Here is a 27,880-nt window from a genome sequence, read left to right on the forward strand (position 1 = left end):
ACAGCCTGAAACACCCCGAGGCTATAAAGTCTGAATTGGGCTTGGTGGTGGCTTCCTCAACCACACTTGCTTCATCAACGCAGGTGAAGCTGTAGCTGTACCCATCAGGACTTCTAGGGTGTGAGAAAGGGTTGCCATCAGGTAACATTCAAATTGCTGTCCTAGCCATTCTCCCACATTTTAAGATAAACATGTTGCTCACCCACTGAACAGGAAAATTATCTTGACATAAATAAGCCCTGAAAAGAGCTTAAAAACAACAACCACTACAGCCTTAATACTCCTGTTCCTCCCTGTCTCCTTCTCCTCTTACCAAAAGTGACTTTATTATTTAAGGGAAGGTCCCAAGTGTTTGCTTCTGTTAATAACCCGGGTTGGGAGAGAGGGATAAACGACTGAGGGGATGACTGAAACAGGACAGCCCAGCAAGGTGATAACTAACCCAGCAATGCTTTCTTGCAGCTTGTCAGTGATCCGCACTTTCCAGAATGAATTTCTCATCACTTGTCAAGAGCTTGGAGTCATCAGCCTTCTTTGGAATTTAGGTTCGGAAGTGGGTGGGTAAAGGCATGCTCTAGTTCTTGAGGTTTATCTTGACCCTCCGCTGCTTGCTGGGAATTCTGTTGGGAGGCGGTCCAGATTTTCTAACCGACCCACTGCAAACATCGGTGCTTTCCCTAGAGATTTCTTTTCTGAGCGTTCCCTTGTGGCTGGAGGGCTTTGCCCCCTTTATTACAGCCTGTCTACCGCGTGCGCGTTGTGTTCCACTTCCCTCCCTTGTCCTCAGACCACTGGCTTTTTCCTCATCTTCAAAATCCCCCCTTCCAGCCTGCTCCTCGCCTCTATCCCTCCACCGAGACTCTTCGGAGGTCCCTGTGCCTAGACAGTGCGCTGGGGATTCTTGCCAGGAGCTGAGATGTGAGAGGTTGGGGAAAAGGAGGATGGGACCTCGAGACATAAAACGCAAATGGAGTTGGAGAGGGAAAAAGCGCGATGAGGACACGCAAGACAATGACAAACACCTGCCTTCGAATCAAACGCGTATCAATTTGTGTGTGTGTGTGTGGGGGGCAGTAACACAGCATTAAAGCACCTGGGTATAAAAAATTTTGTTGGAAGTTCCCTGTTTTTTCCTGCTTTGGGGTGAGGCGGAGAAGGGGTTGGCTCCTGGGTTCCTCGTCTGCAATTGAGGGGAAAGAGGGCGAGTGTGCGCTCTGGGCGCAGCGCGGATTTAAAAGGGTTTCGCAAAAAAGGATATGCAGACCGAGGTGGGAATGCAAGCCGGGAGAGGGAGGGTCCGCAAGCCGGGAGAGGGAGGGTCCTCCCAGGCCAGGGGTGCCAGCATTGAAGTACTGCGAAGACCTGAGCCAAGTGGCCTACATCCAGGGACCCGGCGGAGTGCGTGTGTGGATGTAAATTGCACCCTGGTGCTTCGTCTACCAGTTCTGCACACTTTCTTTGCCGGGAGTCCCCAACTGGGGGCTGGAGCAGGGGGGAGGGACCCTTGGTTCTCACGGGAACTGTCCTCCGAACCCCGAGCTAGGCAGAGGCAGAGCCGGACATCTTTCCCGGCCTCTCAGGGCAGCCGGAGTGGCCACCTCGCAAGGCTTATTTTCGGGACGCGGGATGAGGCGGAGCGAAGGGAGACAGACTTTCAGGCCCGTCCTTCGCCCCCTCCTCGGCTCACGGGCGAGAGTTCAGTAACCGCACGTGAGTCCAAACACTCAGGACAAGTCATCTCCGCAGGGAAACCTCAGGGAGCTGCAGGCGACCAGGACGTGACTGTGCGGGGACCTCGCTCGCAAACCCCGCGGCCACCGGGCCCGAGGTGGCGGGGGCGGAGCGGTGGCGGCCAGCGCGGGGCGGGCTCAGGGGCAGCGGGACACAGCGGAGCCGCCCCGGAGGAGGGGCTGGGAGCGGTCCCCGCGAGTGGAGGGCGGGCGGCGGGCAGGGCTGGGCCCCGAGCGCGCGCGAGAGAGAGGAAGGAGGAGGGGCCGCCGCGGCCGCCGCGTGCTACGCTTGTCCCCGCCCAGGGACCCGAGCCTCCCAACCAACTCCGCCCGCCGCCCGCCGCCCCGCCGCCCGCGGGCTCGGGCTTCCGTCCCGGACTGTGCCCGTGGCTGCGCAGGTTGGTGCCGCCGCCGCCGCGGGGCGGGCAGGGCGAGGGTAGGAGCGTGGAAGGGGCTCGGCAAGTTGGGCAGATGCTGGACCGGGACGGGGATCCTGCCGCCTCTTCTCCCACGGCTCCGGGAGCCAGAGGCGGTTGTTGATTTCTTCTTGGGCTGCTCGGATTGTGGGGAATCCAGCGCCGCGACCGGGTAGGGTCGCGGAGACTGAGCCTTCCTCGCAATCCGTAAACCTCTGCCTGACCCCGCTCACCACCATCACGGCCTTGGCCAGTTCGTGAGGGGTGACCCTCCCCTCCTGTCCACCTCTGGTCCTCTCCAGCTCTGCTCTCCTTCCTGCCGTTTTACCAGCTGTGTAGTGTTTGTATTGCGCCGGCGAAGGGTGATCGCAGAGGCGGGATGAAAAGTACCAACCACTTTGAGTTAAATTGGGATTTCTGCCCGGGTTTAGTCGCCTTTTTATTAATATAGCCTTTTGGCCCCTCTGTGTTCTCGGCTGCAAAATGTGTGCCTGGTCTGCCCATCGTTGAGGGTCATTTTAACCAGCCAGTGGGATGACTTGGGTATATTATTACTTGATTTTGTTTTGACCACGGTCTCTGGTTTTATCAAGCTGCCTGATGGCAGGTCTTGTGTTCTAATCGTTTGAGTTCACATCCTTCGTTTCAGATGGGATTATGTCTCTAGTGATTTGGTCAGTAGCTTTGTTGAAGACTCCTGTTACTGGATTATGGACATTAGTGTTGAAACGGTCTATTCCCCACCTTGCATCTTTCTACGTCGTAGGGATTCAAGTTGCAGGTCACTATTGGCCCCCATCTTTGGAAATAAGCAAACTCTTTGCTTCTGGTGTTTACCAATCTTTGCCATCTCTTTACATTTTAAGTGCAAATTTGAATTTGCATTTGCTTTTCATTTTTAACAACTGAGGAAATAGACCTTTATGTTAGTAAACTTAAGACATTTACTCAAACAACATGTGTTCTATCATTTGTAAATTTTCTAATTTAAAATCACAGGCACAAGCATTGTTAACACTATTCTAATTATTTTATGAAGAGAACAAGTAAATGGCCTAATAAAGTCAGCTTTAGACTTGATATTAAATAGTTAAGTCCTTTCATTCATGCCTTCCTGATTTGATACAGTTCATGAGTTCCTGTATTGTGCAATGTGTTGTGCTATGTACTTTTAAAGATAAATCCATATGTTCTTTGCTCTAAAGGGGCTTCCAATCTAACTAAGAGACTAATAGTTTTATTTCATGTTTTTTTTTTTTATGAACATTAAGTATATTATAATGACTAAATATGGAAGTAGAATGATGTCAGGAACACATTACTGAAGGCTCTTTCGAATCATTATTTAGTGAATCGACTTAATAGAGTGGAATAATCAGCTTAAATAAGCTAATGTTTTCTGAAATAAAATTCACATGCTTCTACATCAAATGGGAGGCATACTTGGAAATAGAATGAATTCTTTATTTTTAGAATGAAAGCTCAGAAACACATTCATGTATGATGTGGTAACAAATTGTTGAAAGCTGTAGAAATTTCTATTCTGACTTAAGTTAATAAATCAGTTTATGGGGCCCATATGTAATTTTTCTCCACTCCTTGAGAAATGAAATTATATTATAATGCCTAGAAAAAAATACAGAGGTTGAATGTAATATTTTTAATAAGATGAAACTTGCACACTTAATGGCCTGATGGGTCCTGGGTTGACTCAGGAAATTTGACTTTGAAAAGTTGCATGATTCTTAGAGTGTTTTGTTTTGTTTTATTTTTAAATATTAAAAACAAAATCTGGCATGTCAAAAGGCTAGGCAAGATTACCACCTGGAAAAGATTGACCAGATTAGATTGTATTTGGTGTGTCTCAATGACATCTCTGATTCTTTTCCTGCTCTGGGAAGAATTCATCCATCTACTGAGTATGTGTAGAATTTCTCAGTCTTTCGTATTAGTACTGGACTTGGAGAACTTGGATTCAGCTCACACAGTGAGACCAGGCAGTTCGAGGGGCAGCCTGAAGGATGTGAAGGTAATTTTACACTTGGCCTACTACTCTGTATCTCTGTTCTCCTATTTGTGAAATGAGATAGAGGTACTGTCACTGCCTTGGAATCTGTGATTTGGTATAATGAATGGTCAAGACTCTGAAGCCAGAAAATATATGAGAACACTCTTCACCCCTTTAACTCCCTTAGCCAGTAAACAATTATTGTTAAAACCCCATACAAATAGATTTTTTAAAGGGCTCTGAATAAAGTAGGTGGTGGTGTCATGTACTCTGAAGTCTCCTGAGAGAAGTTTAGGTCATCTTTATCTTCTGCAAGTTACTGTACTGATTTGAAAATAAGACATTCATCTTATCCAAAGTTGAACAACTGGCGAGTTAGTGGCAGAAGTAGAATAATTTTGGTTGCCTGATAAATAGTTCTCTGGTTTCTCCTTATTCAGTGTGTCTCTTATCCAGGACACACTTAAAATTTCACATTTATAAATGTGTCTGGCTAAAAATACTGCCTTTGGATTCTGTTGGACCTGGGTTGGAGTCCTACCCAGGCATTTATTAGTTATATAATAACCCTTTGTAAGTTACAGAACCTCCCAAGTCCTCAGTTTTTCTCATCTCCAAAATGGGAATAATGGAAGTACTTAGCACAAAGAACTGTTGCAATGATTAAATGAGATAATTGATGTGAAGTGCTTAGCACATTGCTGGTTGCTTATTATATATATTTACTACTCAAGTAGTTATTTCAGTTTCTTGAGGGTAGCAAGATGACATTTTAAAGGTCTAAATTAAAAAAAAAATACATAAAAACATAAACACACACACACTCCCTGAATATTTTGAATTAGCAATTGCTCAGCTAACTTTTATTTCATTTATTTATTCAGTGTTTATTGAGCTTCCGTGTGTTGTGGGCCTCTTTCTATGGTGTACAAGATGGTTTTAGTCACTCTCTTTTTTTTTTTTTAAAAAAACATTTTTTTAGATTTATTTATTTATTTATTTTAGAGAGAGGAGACACACACAGAGAGAGAGAGAGAGAGAGAGAAGGGAGGGAGGAGCAGAAAGCATCAACTCCCATATGTGCCTCGACCAGGGAAGCCCGGGGTTTTGAACCGGCGACCTCAGTGTTCCAGGTCGATGCTTTTACCCACTGCGCCACCACAGGTCAGGCAGTCACTCTCTTTTGAACTAAAGGTCTGGAGAGGGGACAGAAAATTGCTGTCGTATGGTATGTTTGGTCCCTGGGTGGGTGGCTGTTATATTAGGATGAGTGCCTCATCTCATCCTAATTGGGGTTGGTGGTGCTCAGGGGAAAGTTAACATGAACACACTCAGACCTGAAGAATAAGTGGTAGCAGGTGAAAAAGTGGGCGATTGAAGAGGGTTCCAGACCAAGGGGAACAGAACATGATGCATTAGGATGGACATCAGGTAGATAATGTAAAGAATAAATAATTGAGAGTAGGGAAGAGCAGTGTGGCAAGCTGACGAACCCAGGCTTTGTCTAAAGGAACAGTATGTACACAGTTCCAGCCACGTATTGTCAGGTTGGGATACAGGCCTGGTGTTGCCAGGTGCCATGATTTTTTATAGAGGAGCTTAAAATTTATATTTTATAAATGTAAAATCTCCCAAAATGTGAAATGGCCTGAATGCTTTGTAAATGATTGTGTGAGCCAAACCAGACACATTTGTGGTTGGAATTCAACCCGGGGTCACCGCTTTGTGATCTCTGCATTTGAGGGAATAAAAAAGGTTTAATGTGGCTAAAGGAATGCTTCTTAGGAGAAGCAAGGGAAGTGCCCACAGGTATAGGCAGGGCTATATCATTCAGGTCCTGTGAAACTTGCTTAGGAGGATTGACTTAATCCTAAAAGCAGTGGGTGACATCAAAGACTGAATAAAGAGTGATATAATTAGATTTGTGTTTACTGGTTACATTCTGCTTACTGTATGGAGAATGCCTGGGATCAGAATGTAGTTATAACCATTTAGGAAGCTATTGTAATGGTCTCTGCAAGAAATATATATGACTAAAAGGCAGATATTCAAGCAGAATAGGGCAAGATGGGTAAATTTCAGAAATGTGTGTGATGCCTCTCCTGTTGAAGATACTTCTCTATTAGTCATTCAGGTTTCTGTAAGCAGATGCACTGACTGCTTTCATTCTAAACTATCTATTCAAACACAGTTAGACAGCAGATAGCCTTGGAAAGTGGAGGTAGTCTTTTCCTCGGGAGCAAAGGGCAGGTAGAGTTACTGTCTAGTGTAAAAGATTGGGTACTCTAAGCCTGGTTCCCCTTCTGCAGTGTAAATCACTTAATGTATGGGTATCACCTACCCATCTTCCCATCATACTATGGGAATTAGGCTTCAGACAATTGGCACAACGATGCCAATACTCCTCTATGTCTGAATGATACAGTCCTTGGTCTTAGCCGCAGGAATCTCATGTCTTCTCCCAGCATCCACAAAACTGTGGCATGCTCATTTGTTCAATTGCAAGTAGGGTAAACTCTAATATCTTTTACAGTTCTTTACAGCCACTAGCCATAATGTTTAAATGAATTAAAATAAAAAATGTTCATTCTTCAGGCACCCAAGCCACATTGCATGTACCTAATAGCTACATGCGGCTACTGGCTACTGTAGCAGCAAAGCAACACAGAACACTTCCCTTACCGCAGAAAGTTCTGTCAGATGCTGCTGGACAAAGGCTTAGTGTTTCTGAGTATGTTCTTGGGATGAGTATAGGTGGTGTAAGTTGTTGATTTTGACACCATAAAAATGATGCTTGTTTTTGTGTTAGGTTCACAGGAGTTCCTTTCCATAAGGAAAATATTTCAGTTTGGTTAATCAGTACAGTTCTGTATTTAGTTCAAGCCTGTTTGCGGGGTGTGTGTGTGTGTGTGTGTGTGTGTAGAAAATTATCTCCAGTATCAGTTTGGAGACTAAGCAGACTGGGACCAGGTGGCAGTAGAAGTGCTACATATATGTGGTTTTCCTCAAAATCATGTGTGACTGTGAGAATAGGATCTATACCCAAAGGAGCTCGAACTTCTGAACACTGTCTTCAGATCATCTGCTAGCCGTGCTTAACATTAAAGGACATGAGCGACGCGTTCCCAGCGAGAACCCGGAACACGGCCAGTATGGCGGCACCCACAGCTCCTGCTGCAGCCCAGCTGTGCTGCCTGGACGGAACACGGCCAGTATGGCGGCACCCTCAGCGCCTGCTCCCAGCAAGAACCCAGAACACGGCCAGTATGGCGGCACCCACAGCGCCTGCTCCCAGCAAGAACCCGGAACACGGCCAGCACGGCGGCACCCACAGCGCCTGCTCCCAGCAAGAACCCGGAACACGGCCAGTATGGCGGCACCCTCAGCGCCTGCTCCCAGCAAGAACCCAGAACACGGCCAGTATGGCGGCACCCACAGCGCCTGCTCCCAGCAAGAACCCGGAACACGGCCAGCACGGCAGCACCCACAGTGCCTGCTGCAGCCCAGCTGTGCTGCCTGGACGGAACACGGCCAGTATGGCGGCACCCACAGCGCCTGCTCCCAGCAAGAACCCAGAACACGGCCAGTATGGCGGCACCCACAGCGCCTGCTCCCAGCAAGAACCCGGAACACGGCCAGTATGGCGGCACCCACAGCGCCTGCTCCCAGCAAGAACCCGGAACACGGCCAGTATGGCGGCACCCACAGCGCCTGCTGCAGCCCAGCTGTGCTGCCTGGACTGAACATGGCCGGTATGGCGGCACCCACAGCGCCTGCTCCCAGCAAGAACCCAGAACACGGCCAGTATGGCAGCACCCACAGCGCCTGCTCCCAGCAAGAACCCGGAACACGGCCAGCACGGCGGCACCCACAGCGCCTGCTGCAGCCCAGCTGTGCTGCCTGGACGGAACACGGCCAGTATGGCAGCACCCACAGCGCCTGCTGCAGCCCAGCTGTGCTGCCTGGACGGAACACGGCCAGCACGGCAGCACCCACAGCGCCTGCTGCAGCCCAGCTGTGCTGCCTGGACAGAGACAAGGTTTCCAAACGGCTCTTGTTCAGGGCGTTGAAGAGGGCAGCCTTGAAAAGAGAGGGAACTGGACTCAAAAAGAAAATAAAAAGTAGTACTGGAAAGCACAATTTTTTGTGACATGGCAGAGCTGGGGGACAATGCCAGGAAACAAGAAAAGCAGCAGATCCATTTCCCTGTCTGATGCGGGAAGCCTGTTTTGAGGAGAGCATGGACCATGAGTCCTGGAAAGTGAAAGTACAACCTTCTTTCTATCATCATTTCGATCGTTTCCATTTCATAGGCCCAGCCAACAGCAGCCGCAGCCACAGGGGACAGCTTTTTTACCTGCATTGAATGTGCAGTTGACTGCGTAGTCACATAGTTGTAACATAAACAAAACAAAGGACAGTGGTAGAGATTTTTTGAGGATGGAGGCCCTTTTAGAAGAATTGTTACAGTGACCTGCTATTTCCATGGCTAAAATGCCTGATCGAGAATTTCAGATATTAAGAATTTTATTTAACTATGCCAAAGAAATTTGCTTAAAAGTAGTACTTATTTGTGGTGCAATAAAAATATATTTATATGAAAACATTATTAGAGGTTTTTAAAAATCTGAATTTTTAGCATATTTTAAAAGGTGAATTTATTATTTTTAAGTGCTAACATATATACCCCAGACCCTGCTAAGGATGTTGTTACCTTTTAAAACTCTTGAAGAAAACTTTTGAAAAGAGATATGTTCATTTTGAAGTAGCATAATATTGTTTTCATGGAACAGGAGGTTTCTATACTGTTTAAAGAAACCTTGTTAAGATTAAACATATATACTTTTGTTTGCTCTACTAATTGCATCATCAAAACACTATTTTCACAGATGCTTCTCAACTTTCAGTAAATTCTGGGAGAGCCAAGGTCATATGCTGTTAGAATTTGAACCAAGTAGAGTCCCTTGCGTAGCCTTCTCAATTAGTGAAGTTTTACTCTGTTTAGTACTTCAACACTACTTTGGTAAATGTCTCTCCTATTTTTTTATTGTGATTTTAAAATCTTATTTCTGTAGGGGTGAAAAAAGTTCCCTTGTCTGCTCCCACACCCCCAAAAATCTGGTAACTTCAGGTGTTCAGCCTGCTTTCATTTTGTTTGGCACAGTTCTTTCCTTGTGTCTTCATTCTCTTCATACAAACAAACATGAAATTGGAAATATTCACTATCTGTTGTATTTCTGAATGTCTGAATTATCACCACTTTCATGCAGTCCTTTCTCAGGCAGGGTATATAGCAAATCACCTTTGGAAAAATGACTCCAGTAAAACTGGAGGATGCATTTGAAATTGTTGGTGTGACCTCAGAAACAAACCCAGGAGACTTGCTGTTTATTGCATGAGTCACTGATGGGTTCAAATAAAAGCAAATGATACTGGGTTGCTTTTCATGCATGTCAGTGTTACATCTGATTTCAAAAGAAGCCTGAGATAGAGAAATAAAAATAAACTAATAAGTTCTTTCCTCCAGAGAATTTAGAATTATCTGGATTCCATTGTTAGGGGATTAAAACAGTAACAATGAGGGTTACATATTGGACCTTGTCCTTTAACCCGTGATTTCCTGTTGTGCTCAGAATTTTTCAGTGTGTAGATTTCCTCAAGTTGCACATGAGTGACTTTAATCAGGAGCAAAGTGAGTTCTTTCTATTATATGCCATTTTCTCCATGGCCCTTGCCTCACTGAGCTATTACTGTATGCCTAATCGACCACAGTGAAATGTCTTTAAAACAATTTCTAGGGACTAAGGACTTTTTAGAGACTTTTTTTTTTTAATAAGCTGAGAACCAAGGCTTGAAAAACCAGCATTTTTTTTTTCATTTTTATTTTTAAATTCATTTTAGAGAGGAGAGGGAGAGACAGAGGAGAGACAGAAGGGGGGGAGGAGCTGGAAGCATCAACTCCCATATGTGCCTTGACCAGGCAAGCCCAGGGTTTCGAACCGGCGACCTCAGCATTTCCAAGTCAACGCTTTGTCCACTGCGCCACCATAGGTCAGGCTAGAGACTTTTTATAAAGGAAAATGCCACGAAAGAAAGTTTTGAGTGGTTTCCTTGCATAGATAAATGTTTCCAGAGAGACTGATGAGTCAAGGAGTTGTTAATAGGATATGTAAATGTAACCTTTCACCTAGTTACTGTCATTACCTAACTCATAACTATATAGTTTTAGCAAATTGTTTGAACTGGCTCTTGTCTAGTTTTTTAATGAAACAGACTCTCTTGGTCCCCTTCTTTCCAGTCTGTCATCAGTGCTGTTTCAAAGTTTGCATTGCCCCAAACTTCCCCTCTTTCCTTCTGTTTTAATAGCAGCTCGTCATGATATTCTTACAGATTTTTCCTGATGTCCTTGTCTGCAGCTTTTCTTCAGTATTTGTGGAAAATGTTTATATCTGTGTATTTGCTATTGACTTCTAGCTATTTGGTTCCTAATAGGGTGCCGTCTTTCACTTATTCAGCAAATAATTCAGTGCCAGCCATGTACCAAGCACTCTTCTGGACCCTATTGAATAGTGAGCAAAATAATTCATGGTTTCTGCTGTCATAGATAGAGCAAGGAGTCCAAGATGAAGAAAATCGTTAATTTTTTTTTAAAAATCCCAACAATTAATAATAACATAATGACAAAAAAAAGTAAATGATCTGAATAGAGCAATATGGTTTTATGGGCTTGTATAACAGGAGCCCTAGGAAGTAATATTTGATTGTTATCTGAAGGGTGAGTAGGAGAATTTGAGAGAGGGTGGGAAGGAGAGGGAGTAGAGGGAAATTTGTGCACAGGCCTTGCAACAGAAAGGAACAGAGCGAAATCAAGTACCTGAGAAGTACGGGGAGAGTGGAGTGAGATGAGGCTAGACACCTAGGCTAGGGCCAGTGCATACAGGGTTTTACAGACCACATTAAGAATTTGATCTTGGCCCTGGCTGGTTGGCTTAGTGGGTAGAGTGTCGGCCCAGCATATGGACATTTCAGGTTCGATTACCTGTCAGGGTGCACAGGAGAAATGACCATCTGTTTCTCTCCCTCCCTCTCCCCCTTTTCTCCCTCTTCCCCTCTCAGGCCAGAGGCTCAGTTGGTACGAGTGTCAGCCTCAGGCACTGAGTATAGCTTGGTTAATTTGAGCATCGGCCCTAGTCAGGGTTGCTGGGTGGATCCTGGTTGGGGCGCATGTGGAAGTCTGTCTCACTATCTCCCCTCCTCCCACTTTAAAAAAGAAAAAGAAAAAAGAGAATTTGCTCTTTATCCTAGGGACCATGGGGAATGTTTTAAGTAGGAGCTGGTGGCTCCATGAGATTTGTGTTTTGATAAGATCATCTGTGGGGGAATGGCTTGGGTGGGGAGATAGGCAGCCAGGGTTGTGGGTGGGGAGATGAAGAGAAGCTGCTGCATTAATCCAAGTAGAAGCGGCAGGATGTGCTAGGACTGTTGTATGTGCTGGGAAGTGGCAGGGAAGGTGGATTAAAACGTGTTTTAAGGACTACATCAATTGTACTTGTAAATGAGATGGAATTTTTCTTTTATTCATTCAACAAATATTTAGTGAATGGTAACTTAATGCCGAGCTCTGTGCCAGGCTCTGGGACTACACCTTTGAACAAGACATCTTATATGATTTCTGTATGTGTGGAGTTTACATGGTAATGGGAGTAAAAAAATAAATATAGTTTCAAGTAAAAATAAGTCCTATAAAGAAAGGTGAAGCCATAGGAGGGAATGGAGAATGACCGTGGCATGTCCTCTTATGTAGGGTAGTCAACAGAGACCTTTCTGAAGAGATGGCATGAGCAAAGGTTCAATGAATAAGGGACAGAGAACAAGTGTAAGGTCTTGAGGTAGGAACAAAGACACCTTACCCTCAAAGAATACCAAGATGCCAGTATGCCTACAGATCTCAAGGATGCCTTCCTTCCCTTATTTGAAGCTTAAAAAATCTAAATAAATCCATTATATTCTCTTTAGTCGTAATAAATTTTCCTTGTTTCAAAATGCTTATTTTATTGATTTTAGAGAGAGGAAGAGAGGGAGCAGGAGAGAGACAGGAACATCTGTCCCAGTATTCTCACTGACCAGGGATCGAACCAGCAACCTCTGCACTTTGGGATGAGGCTCTAACCAACCGAGCTATCTGGTCAGGGCCAAATAAGTTTTTCAGAGCTACACACTGCATCAACCACAATCCCAGGTTGCCATTAAACTTTTTTAACACTGTAACTGGAACAGCTTGCTTCATCTCATCACACCCTGCTAAAGAACGGACAATGATAACCGCATATGCATCAGGTCAGTGATGACCCTTTGATCTGCTCAGAGGAAGAGCCCTTCCATTATTTTAACTGCATTTGCCATTACAGTCCTTTGTGGACTTCTCCAGTCAGTCAGTTGAACGCCTTTCTAAATGTTTGCATAGGCCCTCTACATAATTTATTGCTTTTCTCCTTGGTGTTGCATTTATTCATCGTGGTACCTCTTTCCTTCCTATTAGTCTGTGTCCGTCCATCTCTTCCATCAAGGCTGGGTTCACAGGTTATGAGTTACCTTGTCTACCAGCTTTTTTTCTGATTTATTCCTGGATTACTGGATCACCTCAGCCTACTCAGTCTATGGGATATTATTTTTTTCTTTCTTCCTTTGTCACTTGAAGAGGTACTATTTTAAGGTCCACTGTTGGTCCATGTTAAAGTACTTATGATTACATTTTTCTTCCTAAAAGAGATCTGGCACCAATTCTAGCTCCGCCATGTGTTTATGTGGCATTGACCGAAACATTCTGCTCTCTCAGAGTTCAGGTTCCTTGTTGGTAAGATGCAGATAATAAGTCTTATTTCAGGTATGGTGTGGTTGTGAGAAGTAATGAAGTAAAACACAGAACACATGTTTTCAACATATACAAAACATTGTATTGAATATTTTAGATCAGGGGTAGTCAACCTTTTTATACCTACCGCCCACTTTTGTATCTCTGTTAGTAGTAAAATTTTCTAACCGCCCACTGGTTGGTTCCACAGTAATGGTGATTTATAAAGTAGGGAAGTAACTTTACTTTATAAAATTTATAAAGCAGAGTTACAGCAAATTAAAGCATATAATAATAATTACTTACCAAGTACTTTATGTCGGATTTTCACTAAGTTTGGCAGAATAAATCTTTATAAAACAACTTAAATCTATCTTTTTATTTATACTTTGGTTGCTCTGCTACCACCCACCATGAGAGCTGGAATGCCCACTAGTGGGTGGTAGGGACCAGGTTGACTACCACTGTCTTTGATGGTCATATGTCATCTTTATCTAAACTGCGGGTGTTTCGCACTAATACATGTACCGTGGAGTCACGTGCATGCTGCAGGAATTCTATGAGGCATCTTGAGCTTTTAGCCATGTTATGTGAGCTTCACACAACTCATCCACAGCATATGTATTAGTTTCCTGAGGCTGCTGTAATAAAATACCACAACCTGAGGCCCTGGCCGGTTGGCTCAGCGGTAGAGCGTTGGCCTAGCGTGCGGAGGACCCGGGTTCGATTCCCGGCCAGGGCACATAGGAGAAGCGCCCATTTGCTTCTCCACCCCTCTGCCGCGCCTTCCTCTCTGTCTCTCTCTTCCCCTCCCGCAGCCAAGGCTCCATTGGAGCAAAGATGGCCCGGGCACTGGGGATGGCTCTGTGGCCGCTGCCTCAGGTGCTAGAGTGGCTCTGGTCGCAACATGGCGACGCCCAGGATGGGCAGAGCATCGCCCCCTGGTGGGCAGAGCGTCGCCCCATGGTGGGCGTGCCGGGTGGATCCCGGTCGGGCGCATGCGGGAGTCTGTCTGACTGTCTCTCCCTGTTTCCAGCTTCAGAAAAAATGAAAAAAAAAAAAAATTGAGAAAAAAAAAAAAATACCACAACCTGTATGGCTTCAACAAGAGAAATTCATTTTCTGTCCTAGTTTGGGAGGCTCTGAGATCAGTGGTTCCCTCGGAGGGCTATGAGGGCAAATTTGTTCCATTCCTCTTTTTTAGCCCCAGGTTCCTTGGCTTGTAGATGGTATTCTTCCTGGGTCTTCACAGTGCCTTTCCTGTGTGTCTCTTGAGTCTCTGTGTCCAAGTTTCACCTTCTTATAATGACAATCTTTAAGGTTTTTTTAAGGCACAAAATTCAACCTGTATCACCATGATTCAAAATGGATACAGGGAAAGATAATCACAGGCATGGTGAATTTGTGCTGTATTACTAGAATGATCCGTAGAGATGAATGAAGTATGTAAGAGCGCATTTCCTGTATGATAACAGGCAAAATACGGGAAGTACTTGGTTAAAGTTACATGTGAAATTCTGAACGTTTATACATATATTTTATACTTTTGCAAGCACTGTTAACTTAAGATTGTTATAAATTAGAGCAGAGAGGGCCAGCCAAGAGAAGAAATAAAGCCCTCTTCCAAATTTTAATAGTACATTTAGTTATTGTACTGATGTGGATGGAAAATATATGCAAACCATGTGCCTATTCATATAATCTGGATGTGGATTTTTTGCGTGTGAAAAATTTTGCTGACTCAGTTGGCTTTTTTGGTCCAGGCTGATTCCCTTTGACTTTCTCAAACAACACCTGTGGTCCTATGACACAGACTGACCTCTCTACTAAATACCCAGGAGGGGTCTGTGGTTTTCATCTTATTAGATACCCAGCCTTGGTTGGCCAAAAATACATTCTTCTCTTAGACTTAAAAATTTCGTTGATTTTTTTTCTCATCAGTTTATTTGTATTAATTTTGTTTTGTTATTTTTTGTTTGTGTAGGGAGGTGTTTGATGCACTTTTGCCTACTGATGTTGGAGAATACCTAAGTACATCTTATGGGGTTTTATCAGACTTGTCATTGCGATGTTCCATTTTAACTGGGTGAGCCTGCATTCATCTTCAAATGGCTCTTATTCTAGTATTTAGGACAACCTTTGCCTTAGGAACATTGAGGAAGATACTTGAAGCTGATGTGGTATTTTCCTCTTTACTTTGCTGACCAGTTTAAAAGTTTAACCATTTTTTATTTTCTAACTGTTTGTCACATAGATCACATCTGAGAAGCCTACTGTGGGGAGTCATTCAGACTTAGTGAATAGAAATTGCATACCTGACCTTTCCGTAGTAAAATGGGCATTTATTTTGTTGACCAGAGGGCTTTCTTAGCACAGCTCCTGCATTCCAAATTGCTATGTGATGGTGAAAAATTTTCATTGTTATTTCATTATTCTGTCTCATTATTATTGCTGCTTCAAGATTTCTCTACTAAAGGAAAAATATCTTTAGGTTGTTTATTCCTGCTTGTTTTTTGTAAAAAATTTTTAAAGAATAAAACAATAAATTTTAGATTTTACTGTTATTGTAGAAATAAATTTCTTCTAGTATCATTTCAAGTAGATGTTACCTGGAGAAAAAGAGTTTTGATCTTAATCTTCAAAATTTAACAGAATACCTTCCTTCTGAAACTATAAAAAAGTGAAAGTTATATGACAAGGATAAAATGATGGACAGGAAATTAAATTTATTACTACCTTAATCTTCATTATCTGAGAATTTTGATTTTTCCTTGTTCTTAAGTAAAGTTTTTGACAAATATTTCTCTTCTAAAGTAAATACCAGAAGGTCAAAACAGTTCCTGCAGTGAGAGCATCATCCAAAAAATGTGTTGAGAGAATGTGTTGGATAGGAAATTTCTTATGCTAAAGGTGAGCTGTTGGGGGTGAGGTGGAGTGGGGTGGGGGTGGGTAGGGCAGTACATTTTAAAGCAATTTTTGTTATTGGAATCAGGAAAGATCTTGTTTCTGGCCATTTTTCTGTTTTTATTTTAGTCTTCCATATTTTTTTTCTCCAAAAACAAGAACTTCAGGCCACACCTGGGATCATCTGGTGTTTTGTGTAATCTCAGCATCCAGTAGAGATATTTGACCCAGGAATGCTAAGCCACTGTGTTCCAGGGAAGTCATAACCTCATTGATACCAGTTGTCCTACTTGATGATTTCCTTACATTCTTCCTGAGATATAAATATAAAAATGCATATACTTGAAACATATAGGGGCTTTTTGAGGTGGTCAGGGTCTGGATTTGAGAGTCCACAGGCTTGGGTCACCTTAAGTCTGACATTGACCAGCTGTCTGACTTTAGAAAGTGACTTTAACTCTCTTTATGCCTCAGTTTCCTCATCTCTGATATTAAGTAAAAATAATAACAGCTAGCCCTAATGGAATTTATTATGCACCAGACACTTTTCTAAGCATGTCAGATATTTTAAACACATTTAACCCTCAAAATAACCCTGTAAGGTAGTTAACTATTATTTCTGTTTACAAATAAGGGAAGTTAGGTGACAGAGGTTACAGTAGTTTGCCCAAAAGCACATAGGTATTAAGTAGTGGGCCAGGATTTGAATCCACAGATTTTGGCTTGGGGGGCTTGTGTCATACTTGGAATAAATGAGGTGATCACTTAATGCACTTAGAATGGACACAAGCCCTCAGTCAGCTGTCTCTCCTCACCACTACTACTGATACAACTATGTGATAGTGATGATTACTATGACTACGTTCATACTGTCCACTCTGACTCATACTTAACCAGGTTTAATAATAGCTAATCATTTCCCCAAATGTTCTCTATAGACCCTGAAAAATGGCTTTAATACTATCTTTTTCTCCTTTATTTTTCCCAAGGTGGTAACACTTGCATTGGTTCTCAGAGGGGTTTATATTTGTTTTTAAACCTAATATTTGAGCATATTAAAGTATTTTGTGCAGTGAAACCATTTGAAGGTTGCAGCTGTGCAGAAAAGAAAATAATCCACAGGGTTTTTGTTAAGCTTTTGGGGAGTTATAAACTCCTAGTGGCGTTTTAGATTCTCTCCAAAGAAGTTAGGCCTTGCAGCAATTAAAAACCTTTATTTTTTAGTACAATGTATACAGTAATCCTCCTTATTCATTGTTTTGCTTCTGATGTCAGTTACTGACATTCAACTGCACTCCAAAATATTACATGGAAAATTACAGAAATAAACAATTCATAAGCTAAAAATTCCCTGCTGTACTGAGTAGTGTGATGAAGCCTCTCACTGTCCCGTGCTAGATGTGAATTGCCCCTTTGTCCAGCATGTCCATGCTGTATACGCTCCTGCCCCTTAGGCACTTACTAACTGTCTGGGTTATCAGATCAATTGTCACGTCATGGTTTAAGTTACCCTTATAGGAGCCTGATGCTATGTCTCAATGCCTACATCATTCACCTCATTGCGTCTCACCATGGAGGCCCTCTATTGCCTCACATCGCAAGAAGGGCAAGTACAGTAAGATATTTTGAGAAAGAGAGAGACCACATTCATACAACTTTTATTACAGTATGTCATAATTTTTAGTTTTCTTATCAGTTATTGTTGTTAAACTCTTATTGTGCCTATGTGATAACTTAAATTTTATCATCTGTATGTGTGCATAGGAAAAAACATTTTCTATACAGGGTTCATTATTATCCTTAGTTTTAGGCGTCTACCAGTGCTTTGGATCTGTTCCCATGGATAAGAGGGAACTAATGGTACTCCATCCCAGGGGGTTCAGTTAGGGGTGGTTGGGAACTCTAACACCCAGTAAAATATTTTTTCCATTTCTAAATATTAAAATTCTGTTATAATGATCATTTAGGATGCCTTTTAAAATGAAAACAAACCCATTTGCCAGGTGAAATAAAATAGAAAACCTTTGTCATTGGTGCTACACTCTTAAGCAGAGGAAACATAGCTGATGAGAAGAAAGTAGTTTTATTTTGTAGAGCATAATCTTTCTGGGGTTTAAACTCACCAACTTTGTAATGTTAACAAAGCATATTTTCATCTGTACAGCGAAACTGGTGGTGATGCTGTTTCCGCCTTCCTCCTGTAAGCACTGTGTACACCTGCCTGGTGGCTTGGTTGAGTTTCCAACTCAGACACAAAGGGAGGCAAGGCTGGGGGAGGGATCCATTAGCATCCTGAGAAGAAGAGGAAATTGATGTTTACACTGCTGTCAGTTAGAATTTTGAAGCCTTTCAAAAATAAAGTTACACTGTATGCCCCAGATTATATAAAGAGAAGCCTGAGCCAACTGAAAAATAGAATTGTGGAACGGTTTATGACCCGAGTGGCTCAGAGGACCCCCTCGGAGGCGAAGGTGCGCTGGAAGGTCTGTAGCTGGGTCTAAAAGAAATGTTAGTGTGTTCCAATTCTGGTAAAATATGGATGTCAGTATCAAATAATTGCTTCCGTTTATTGAGGTAGTGTTTTATAGAGTAGAAGAAAAGCAGCTTCCTGGCATTAGACATTTGGGTCCATTCTTGGCTCTGCCTCTTACTAACTATACCACCTTAGGCAAATTACTGACCCTCTCAGTGCCTCAGCTTTGTCATCTTTAAAACAGGGACGTGCTGGTACTTATTTCATATAGTGTGGTGGTTGTAATTCTTTGAGGTGATGCATATAAAATGCATACAAAATGCCTGGTACATGGTTAGTTGCTTAGTACCTAAATATTAGGTATTTATTGTTAATTCTTCTTCTTATTAATTATTATTATTATGTGTTGTATACCTTACCTGGAATATTCTAAAGCTATCTATACTGCTGCAGTGAAAACCATTGGCCCTCTTTTACAGAAAATTGAGGTCCACAAAAATAAGGCACTTTGTTTTTGAATGTGAACACATGTGGTACTGGTCTTTCTATTGCAATCCTTCTCATCCTGATGGCGGTTGCCGGTCAGTAACCAAACATGTGAGACAGCAGAAGGGGAGTGCAACCAGTCTTTTCTCAAATTCATGAGCTAGGATGCTTATGCAATTCAAGAGATACGCACAGTGTTCTCGAACTTGTGAAATGTATATTGGCCCTTTTCAAAGGAAAACATCCTCACTTCCACTTTGACTTAATTATGTTTATCATAATGTTATGTAAACATATTCCAAGGTGAAGTAAATGTCTTAGTCTATAGCACTTATGTAGTTATAAAATAAGACAAATTTGCAACCTAAATGCCAACAAAACTATAAAACCAGATTTAAGTAATTGTATTAATTTATGTGATAATGTTATTTTGCTGAAAGTAAATGTCAGTTTTGAGTTGACTCATACTCAAGATGGATTTTATTTAATCTTGTCTATCTTTAGAGTTCATGATATTAATGTATCATTAGCATCTGTAGTTTAATGTGATTTAACCAAAAAGAAGTCTTCATAAATAAATATGTTATATAACTTGGTAGCAATAATTTCAAGGTTTTTTTGATAGTTCAGAGTCATAGGACTTTAGGAATACCAGTTTAATGGGTGGAGCTTGATAAATTTGAAGAGTGTTTTGTTCCCCTTTGGAGTTAGTCTTTTTTTCTTTCTTTTTTTTTTTTTTTTTTTTAGATTTTATTCATTTTAGAGAAGGGGAAAAAAGAGAGGAAGGTTGGAGGATCAGGAAGCACCAACTCCCATATGTGCCTTGACCAGGTAAGCCCAGGGCTTTGAACCACTGACCTCAGCATTCCAGGTCAATGCTTTATCTACTGCAGCACCACAGGTCAGACCTGGAGTCAGTCTTTAAGTATAGAACTCATTCTAGTACTGTCCCTGAACTATGGACCAGTAGTCAGATTTCCTGGATTCACACTGCTGAAAAAAATGTTTTCCATAAAAAAATCTTTGAATTTTACATTTATTTGTAATAAACTTAAATTTTGGGGTCCATAAGTATAACGATATGAAGTTCTTGCTTTTTGTTACATCTACCATTTCCAGTCACAGCGTGGAAGAGGGCCCAGCTGACCACATCCCAGATCGGGAGTCAGCCAGCATTTTCTGTGAAGGGCTAAATGGGGTAGAAATTCCAGGCTTTGCAGGGTTCTCACACAGTCTTTGTTGCAACTGCTCAGCTCTGCCATTGTGGCATGAAAGCAGCCATAGACAATCCATAAAGGTTTATTTAATTTAAATGTCATATATAATTTCACATGACCAAATGTTATTTTTATTTTTTTTCAACAACTAAAAATGTATGAACCAGTTTACACTTAGTTTGCAGGCCGTGCAAAAACCAGGTGGCAGGACTTTGATTTGAGGTCTGGTTTCTGGACGCCTGCCCTAGATGACGTTTGATAGAGTACAAAGGTATCCCTTTTTGGCTTTTATTTATGGAAGCAGTAGAGGGTAGTAATTAAGACAGTTGCTCTAAATGACACTACCTTCTCTTGGAATGTGACCTGTTTGTTATTTGGTTCTCTCATCTAGAAAATAGCCGAAGATTTTTCTTTGTATCTCAAATAGTTGTGGGAGTTGAGATGAGATTGGATGTATAACATACAACACTGAGAAGTAGCTCATAGCTTTAGCTCTTGTTATTTCTATAATTACTATTAAAGTTGTTAGTTTATCTTGTGCTTAAAATGTCTAAAGGTTTTTTTTTGTCACTTCTACATTTATATCTATTTTTTGTTCTTTATAATACCTATGTATACATTAAGGTTATTAATTCATTGTCAGATATTATCCAAATCAATTTTCTCTGTTTGTTTCCCTTCTGTTTTTATATGTGGTGGTTTTTGTTTTAAAAAAAAAGATATGATCTTTTTCAATTTTTGTATTTCAATTATTGAAGATACTTATTTCAGTTATTGAAGATAAATGTCAGACATTTATCTTCCCAATTGTTTTTATTTTTTAAAATATATTCTCAATCTAAGATAAGATGATATTTACCTATATTTTTAGTCTAGTTTTGTAATTTTACATTTCATACTTAACTATTTAATTCTGAAATTTCATTTTATGTATGTCATAAATATCTAAATGTATATTTTTATATAAATTATACAGGTTAATTCAGCATCATTAATTGAATAATTATTTTCCCCCAAATGATTTAAAATGCCACTTTATCAGACTCTACATAATTTGAGTGGAATTTTGCCTGAAGAAAAAATTTTGAAACAATGCTGTTGATATTGTTGATACGACACCTTTCTCTGGTCTTCAGTATTAGTAATTTGGTATAATATGAAGCGTTTTGTATTACTTTAAAATTTTTTTATCTAGTTAAGAAAATTTTATTGACTTTAGAGAGAGAGGAAGGGGGAGAGAGAAAGAGACAGACATCGATCTGTTCCTGGATATGTCCTGACCAAGGAATGAACCTGTAACCTTTTCCATATCAGGACAATGCTCTAACCAACTGAGCTATCTGGCCAGGGCTATCTATCTTTTCATTGTGATAAAAACATCACATAGTTTGTTATCTTAACTACTTTTAAGTGTACAGTTCAGTAATGTTAAGTATGTTTACATTGTTGTGCAACAGATCTCCAGAGCTTTTTTATTTTGCAAAACTGAAACTCTACCTATTAGATAACAGTTTTCTACTTCCTCCTCACCCTAATCCTGGTAACTATCATTTTATATTATGTTTCTATGAATTTCCTTATTTTAGGTACCTCATATAATTGGAATTATATAGTATTTGTCTTTTTGTGACTGGCATTTTTCACTTAGAACTTAAAAAAAATTTATTCTTTCTTTCTTCCTCTCTCCCTCCTTCCTCCCTCCCTCCCTCCCTTCCTTCCCTCCCTCCCTCCCTCCCTTCCTTCCCTCCCTCTCTTCCTTCCCTTTTTACAAGGTAGTAGAGAGGAGATAGTCAGACTCCCACATGTGCCCCAACCTGGATCCATCTGGGGCCACTGCTTTGCCCATCTTGGGCCATGCTCGCAACCAAGCAATTTTTAGCACCTGAGGCCAAGGCTCCATGGAGCCATCCTCAGCACCGAGGCTGATGTACTCGTACCAGCTGAGCCATGGCTGCGGAAGAAGAAGAGAGAGAGAGAGAGAGAGAGGGAGGGAGGGACGGGGAAGGGGGGAGAAGCAAATGGTCGCTGCTTCTGTGTGCCCTGACCAGGAATTGAACCCAGTACATCACACGCTGGACCAACGCTCTACCACTGAGCCAACTGGCCAGGACCTTTTTCTTTCTTTAATGTCATGCTAATTCTGTATAAAATAGAATGTTTTTAAATCTAGTGTCTGATCAGATGGCATATGGATGTCTTTATACGTTTCAGCTTTCAGATTTATCTTAAAGAGTGTGCATTTTTTTTGTAGGAAAATGTTTTAAGAATTCTGTTTTGGACATTCAGATTGTTTCTGCTGATCTTTTATGATAGGACCTTTCACTGTTTAACAACCCTATTCTGGCTCATTTATTGAAGTTTCTTATCAAGTCTGCTATGTGTATCAGGCTGAGTGCCGAATCTGGTCATCACCTATAGACAAATTGGTTTTGCTCTAGTATATCCCTTTTATGAATACTTAATCATCATCACACCTGTTACTATGATTGGACATTTATTATTGGACATAATTACTCCAGCTTTAAAAAATAATTATCTGTCAGAGCAGCAGTTTTCAGCAGCTGAAAATCAATAAGAAATAGCATTAGGGGAAAATATTTTTTAAGATGAACAGAACACTAAAAAACACATAAAGAGTTATAAACCTATCCCGTTATGTGCCCAAATTACAATCATGTGAAAAAAAAATTAGTGAACAAATTAATTAAATAGCTTTGAAAAATAGATATTAGAAAATTAAAGTGTGATACAAATTCATTATCTAACATCAAGAAACTGAACACAAAATAAGAAAAAAAAATATCAGCCATAATTGATTACTGTTAACATTTGATTTTATTTCCTCATAAATATGTATGTGTTGATAAATATAGAATAAAGTCATACTGTGTTTACTGTTTTTTAATTTCTCATCTATTTACTCACTGTTCATATTCTAATTTAATTTGTGGGTCCATTGCTGTTGCTTCTTTTTACTCCTTTAAAATGATCTGGTATAACTGACCTAAATTTTCTTCTACTTTATCAGTAATTTTTTTTACTCTGTCTCTGTCCCCTCTCTTTCCCTCTGTTGTTTTCAATCTACCTGGTTGTGTGAGTATTTGTGTGTGTGTCTGTGTGGGAAGTGTGAGGAATAATTAAAATTTGATCCCCTCCTCACTTAAAAACAACTTGGAGAACAGTCTCTTTCTTTTCCATTGGTTTGTGATTTTTTCCCTTTTATCATATTTGAACCCAGGGCATTAATTCCTGAGAAGTTTCCCCCTTATTGTCTGTCTCCATTAGAATTGAAGCTTCGTAGGGCTGGGATTTTTAGGACACAAACATAGCAGTGGAACAGAGCAAGTGTTCCATAAATTTTAATAGAATGAATGAAATTTTAGATGGGGAAAACATCAAGTATGTAAGTGGGTTTCTGAAAATAGAGACCTAATAGTAAGGGTAAGAGATCTGATTCTACTAGAAAATTTAAAAACTAGCCCAAATGAGACTTTTTCTTCCTAGAATGAACCTGTGGGCAAAATGCACATAATGAAAACCTCCTTTTATCTAAGACAAGTGATTTATATTTGAGTATATGAGGAACAGGGAATGTTGTTGCTGTTTGTTCCCAGGGCTCTGTTTACTATGTGGAGGCCTTTTATTGTCCCTTAAAAATAGAAACTGGTGGTTAAACCACTTTTTAAATTTAATCTTCAAAACAGAGATGATTGAAGTTATCCCTCCGTTTTGATAGAGGGAAGTTAAAAAGAGAGAGAAAAGTTGTTTGGCTAAATTAGAGATTCCTATGATACAGTTCTGTTTATTTCTTCTGTGCTGCTGAGAATGAAAGGTCATCTGCCACATTTCTCTGCCCTTGAGAGACCTGTGGTCTCTTCTTCTGCAGACAGAACTTTGTTCATTGCGACTTAAGACCTGAATGGCATTGTGCCATATTGGGGTGAGCAGACTAGATACCCATGAGCGCCTCTTCAATCCTTCCCTTGCCTGCCCCCTAACACACACACACACACACACACACACACACACACACACACAGACACACACGAAGGCTGCATCACAGACACTTTAAAAAGGAGATGTGGGAGGATTGTCTTTCAGCTTCTCAGCTCCCCATATGTTTTTGTTCTTTAAGAATCGATTGCCTTTCCCTTTAATACTTGCATATTGCTCTTTTGCAGTCTCCTTGATTTTGCTCTGTACTTGTGTTTATATATTTATATTCTGTCTCCTCTTTTAGGTGGTAACATTGTCAAAGGCAGACAGTTTGTCTTCTGTCTCATAATTCCGTGGAGGATTATGTACAGTGTTTTAAATGAGAAGCACTCAATTAATGTTTGCCTCACAGGTAACCAAGAGGGAAAATTAAGGTTTCAGGAAGGATATTGTAATGTTACCCAAAATCATATTAAGGAGTCAGAGTTATCAAAACAGGCATGTGGTCTCCCTGGCATTTAGAGTGAAATGAAAACTGAACCCCATATGAATGGATAAAATGAGTTGTCAGACTGCTCGAATAGATTATTCTTATTGTTTTCTTCCAAAACCTGGGTCTGTGGCATTTTGTTCCAGAGGAAATTTTAGACCTCTGGTGATTTAATCTTGCCAAATTAGAAACCTCTGAAATGAGTCATTCTCATTTTCACTCACTTTGTTTTTACATGGAAAATTACATAGACAACCAAATGAATGAAGCTTAGTTTTTCGATGGGTTGATGAGGACAATTTTCTCAGTTTATCCTTGTCATGGACCCCAAGGTAATATTTTATATGTTGATGTGGTATAGGTTAGGTTAAACTGTGTGTTTGTGGGAATTCTTTGTGTGAATTTGAATCGGGCAGTCACTAGTACTCAGAGGTCTGTTCATAGCATGGATCTAAGATCAGAATAGAAGAGAAAGATCTGTGTGGAAACCACCTGGGCTTGCCCTCTAGGACCCTTGGTTTCCATAAAATGAAGGGGTTGAATTAGATCATCTGTAAGCACAGATTCTCAACCCTATTGGATCTAATGCTTCTTTTTATAGCATATGTTTTGTAGTGCTCTTTTTACTACCATGAAATAAAATTCATATATAATATAACCTGCTTACATGTTAAATAAAAAAATATAATCCCTAATTGTAACATAAGAGCAATACAAATCAAGTAGTTAATAGGTATTTTAATATGTAAATGCTTAGTTATGATCACACAGGAAGGTGTAATGAAGTATATTTAGAAGCTAAACAGTATATGTGATGGCTACAAATGCAGATGGATGTTGTATTGGCCATTCGAAAAACTATGAATGGCATTCAATTTTTTTTGAATGGCATTCTATTTTTTGTGGCAGAGACAGAGTCAGAGAGAGGAACAGATAGGGTCAGACAGACAGGAAGGGAGAGAGATTAGAAACATCAATTCTTCGTTGCGGTTCCTTAGTTGTCCATTGATTGATTTCTCATATGTGCCCTGACCGGGGGCGGGGGGGCTAGAGCAGACCAACTGACCCCTTGCTTGAGCCAGCGACCTTGGGATCAAGCTGGTGATCCTTGCTCAAACCCAATGAGCTCGCACTCAAGCTGGCGACTTTGAGATCTTGAACCCAGGTCTTCCACGTCCCAGTCGGACGCTCTATTCACTGCACCGCCGCCTGGTCAGGCTATGAATGGCATTCTGGTTAGTGATGTTAGTTTTCCAGACTCATGAGCTGTTCTTGGCAAAGTTCCAAATCAGACAAAATACCATGTTCTTTTTATTTACATAGTTCCATTGTCTAACCAAAGAAGTTTTTAAACTGTGCAGAAATTTCCTTGGTTTTGTATGTAAAATGGGATGAAGTTCTAGGCTTAGATAATCATAAACCGGTTTATGACCTACGTGGAACATTTAAAAGGCGAGCAGGATGTGGTACTGTACTTCATTAAGAAGGATTGATTGTATTGCACATTGCAGGATGACCTCTGAAACCCTACCTGTTAATATTGCTTGCCCAGTGGCCCTCTCCCCACACCAACCCTGATGACCAGATTTCTGAATTGCTCTCTAGAGGGCAGTTCTGCCCCCGTGGAAACCCATTGCTTTAGGGTAGGATTTCTCAACCTTAGCACTTTTAACATTTTGGATTAGGGGTTGGAGGATATTTAACAACATCACTGGCTTCTACCCACTCCACACAAGAGCACACCCCTAAGTTGTAATGATACAAAATGACTCTAGACATTGCCAGATGTCTCCTGGGGAGTAAGTAAAATTGTGTCAGATTAAGAAGCACTACTTTGAGAGCAGTAATCTGTCTTTAGTATAATATAGTATTTATTAATGTAGATAAAAATGTTGCATACAGCACTAATAGATATTATTAATTTTTCTGCCAGGCTGAGCTAGTAATGGAAACTTTTAGCTTTGGCATTATTTAATTGTCTGGATTTGAGGGGTGAAAAGTATGTACAGTATAGGATGATACATACCCTAGTATGAGAGCATAGAATATGAGAACTTCAGGAAAAATGACCACAAGAAGGCCCTTTGGTGAGTAGAAGTTCACTGAATTTCTTTTTGACAAATTGACATTAAAATTAAAGGTTACAAAATCAGAATTTTAGTTCTGGAAGAAATATTAGAAATTCAATGGGTACCTTCTTCTTTTACAGATGAGAACAGAACAAAATGCTGAAGTGCAGTTACAGCATAGCTGAACCAGGACCTTAATCCACGTCTCCAGAGTCTCCCGCACTGCTCTTTGTGCATCACAGTGCCTGGCAGCCGGGTTCTGCTTTAAAGTAGTGTTAGCTTTCTTCAAGCTCTGACTCTGGATTAGAAATAAAAGACAAAAATAACACTTTTCTTTAAAACCTTGATCTCCATTATGCATGCCAGGAAGAATAAGTGAGAAGGTTAGCTATTATTGACCAAGGCTTGCTTTTGTAGATTAAACACAGAAATATTTTTAATGCTCATGTAGTGACAACACTTTCATGGTGCTTTTATGGACCAGGCATTGTTCTAGTACCTTTTTAAGGCTTACAACAACCCTATAGAACAGGTCCTGTTATTATCATTTATCCCCCTTATGTAGATGAAGTACCAAGAGCCTAAAAAGTTTGCGCAAGGTCATAGGGTTCATAAGTGACTGAGTTGGGATCAGAAGACAGGCCTTCTGCTGCCCTTGTCCATGCTCTGCCCCACTACCTACTTCAGTCTACTTGCTTCAGGCCTTAAGGAGAAACTGCTGTTATGTCCTGCTTGTGAAACTGGTACTCCTAGGAGGTCGGCATTTGAAGAATTTCAAACCTGAATGTTTCAAAGCACGTTATATTTTCTTTAAAGATTAAATCAATCTTTGCCCTTTTTCAAGATTTGCACCCAAGGTGCACTTGCTCTTTATAGGCTATAAGCACTTCTTTCATCTTGTCCATATCGGGAGCACAGTGAAGCTGCTCTTGGGCATTAAGTTCATAGCAGGAAGGAACCAGGATCTGAAATGAAAAGATTATATAAAATCATCTTCCTTGTTTGTTTTCCTTGTTTGTTTCACCCTTACTCATTCCCCCAGAAGAAACAGAAAATTTGAAATCCTTTGTTGCAAAATGAGTTTGAAGTAGACGCAAATAATATATTTGATTGACAACTATAAGAAAGGAAGAAAAGACTCCAATCCGTATTTCAGAAAGGCACTTGAAGAAAAAACATCCCTATACTTATTGAGAAGTGTATGCAAACATTTCAAACATAATATGTAAGAATTAAAATAGCATCACAGGCTTTAGAAATATTTCCAAAGTCAATATTAGGTTTTTAAGTTCCGGGTAGT

The 27,880-nt window shown here is 40.9% G+C and overlaps 1 protein-coding gene across 14 annotated transcripts in view; it reads left to right on the forward strand.

Moving 5' to 3' along the window:
* The first annotated feature begins 1,970 nt into the window (after positions 1–1,970).
* Positions 1,971–27,880, forward strand: part of PAM (peptidylglycine alpha-amidating monooxygenase) — a 337,150-nt gene continuing 311,240 nt past the window's right edge. For 6 of the 14 annotated variants that reach the window (XM_066381912.1, XM_066381917.1, XM_066381920.1 and 3 more), the window contains exons 1-2: positions 2,006–2,128; positions 19,616–19,699. The gene's annotated coding sequence lies outside the window, so the exon portion shown is untranslated. Of the gene's footprint in view, positions 2,129–19,615; positions 19,700–27,880 lie in introns of all 14 variants that reach the window. The other 8 variants (XM_066381918.1, XM_066381923.1, XM_066381924.1 and 5 more) reach the window with 4 other exon arrangements.

This window comes from Saccopteryx leptura, chromosome 4 (genome assembly GCF_036850995.1).
Source record: "Saccopteryx leptura isolate mSacLep1 chromosome 4, mSacLep1_pri_phased_curated, whole genome shotgun sequence".
Taxonomy (NCBI): domain Eukaryota; kingdom Metazoa; phylum Chordata; class Mammalia; order Chiroptera; family Emballonuridae; genus Saccopteryx; species Saccopteryx leptura.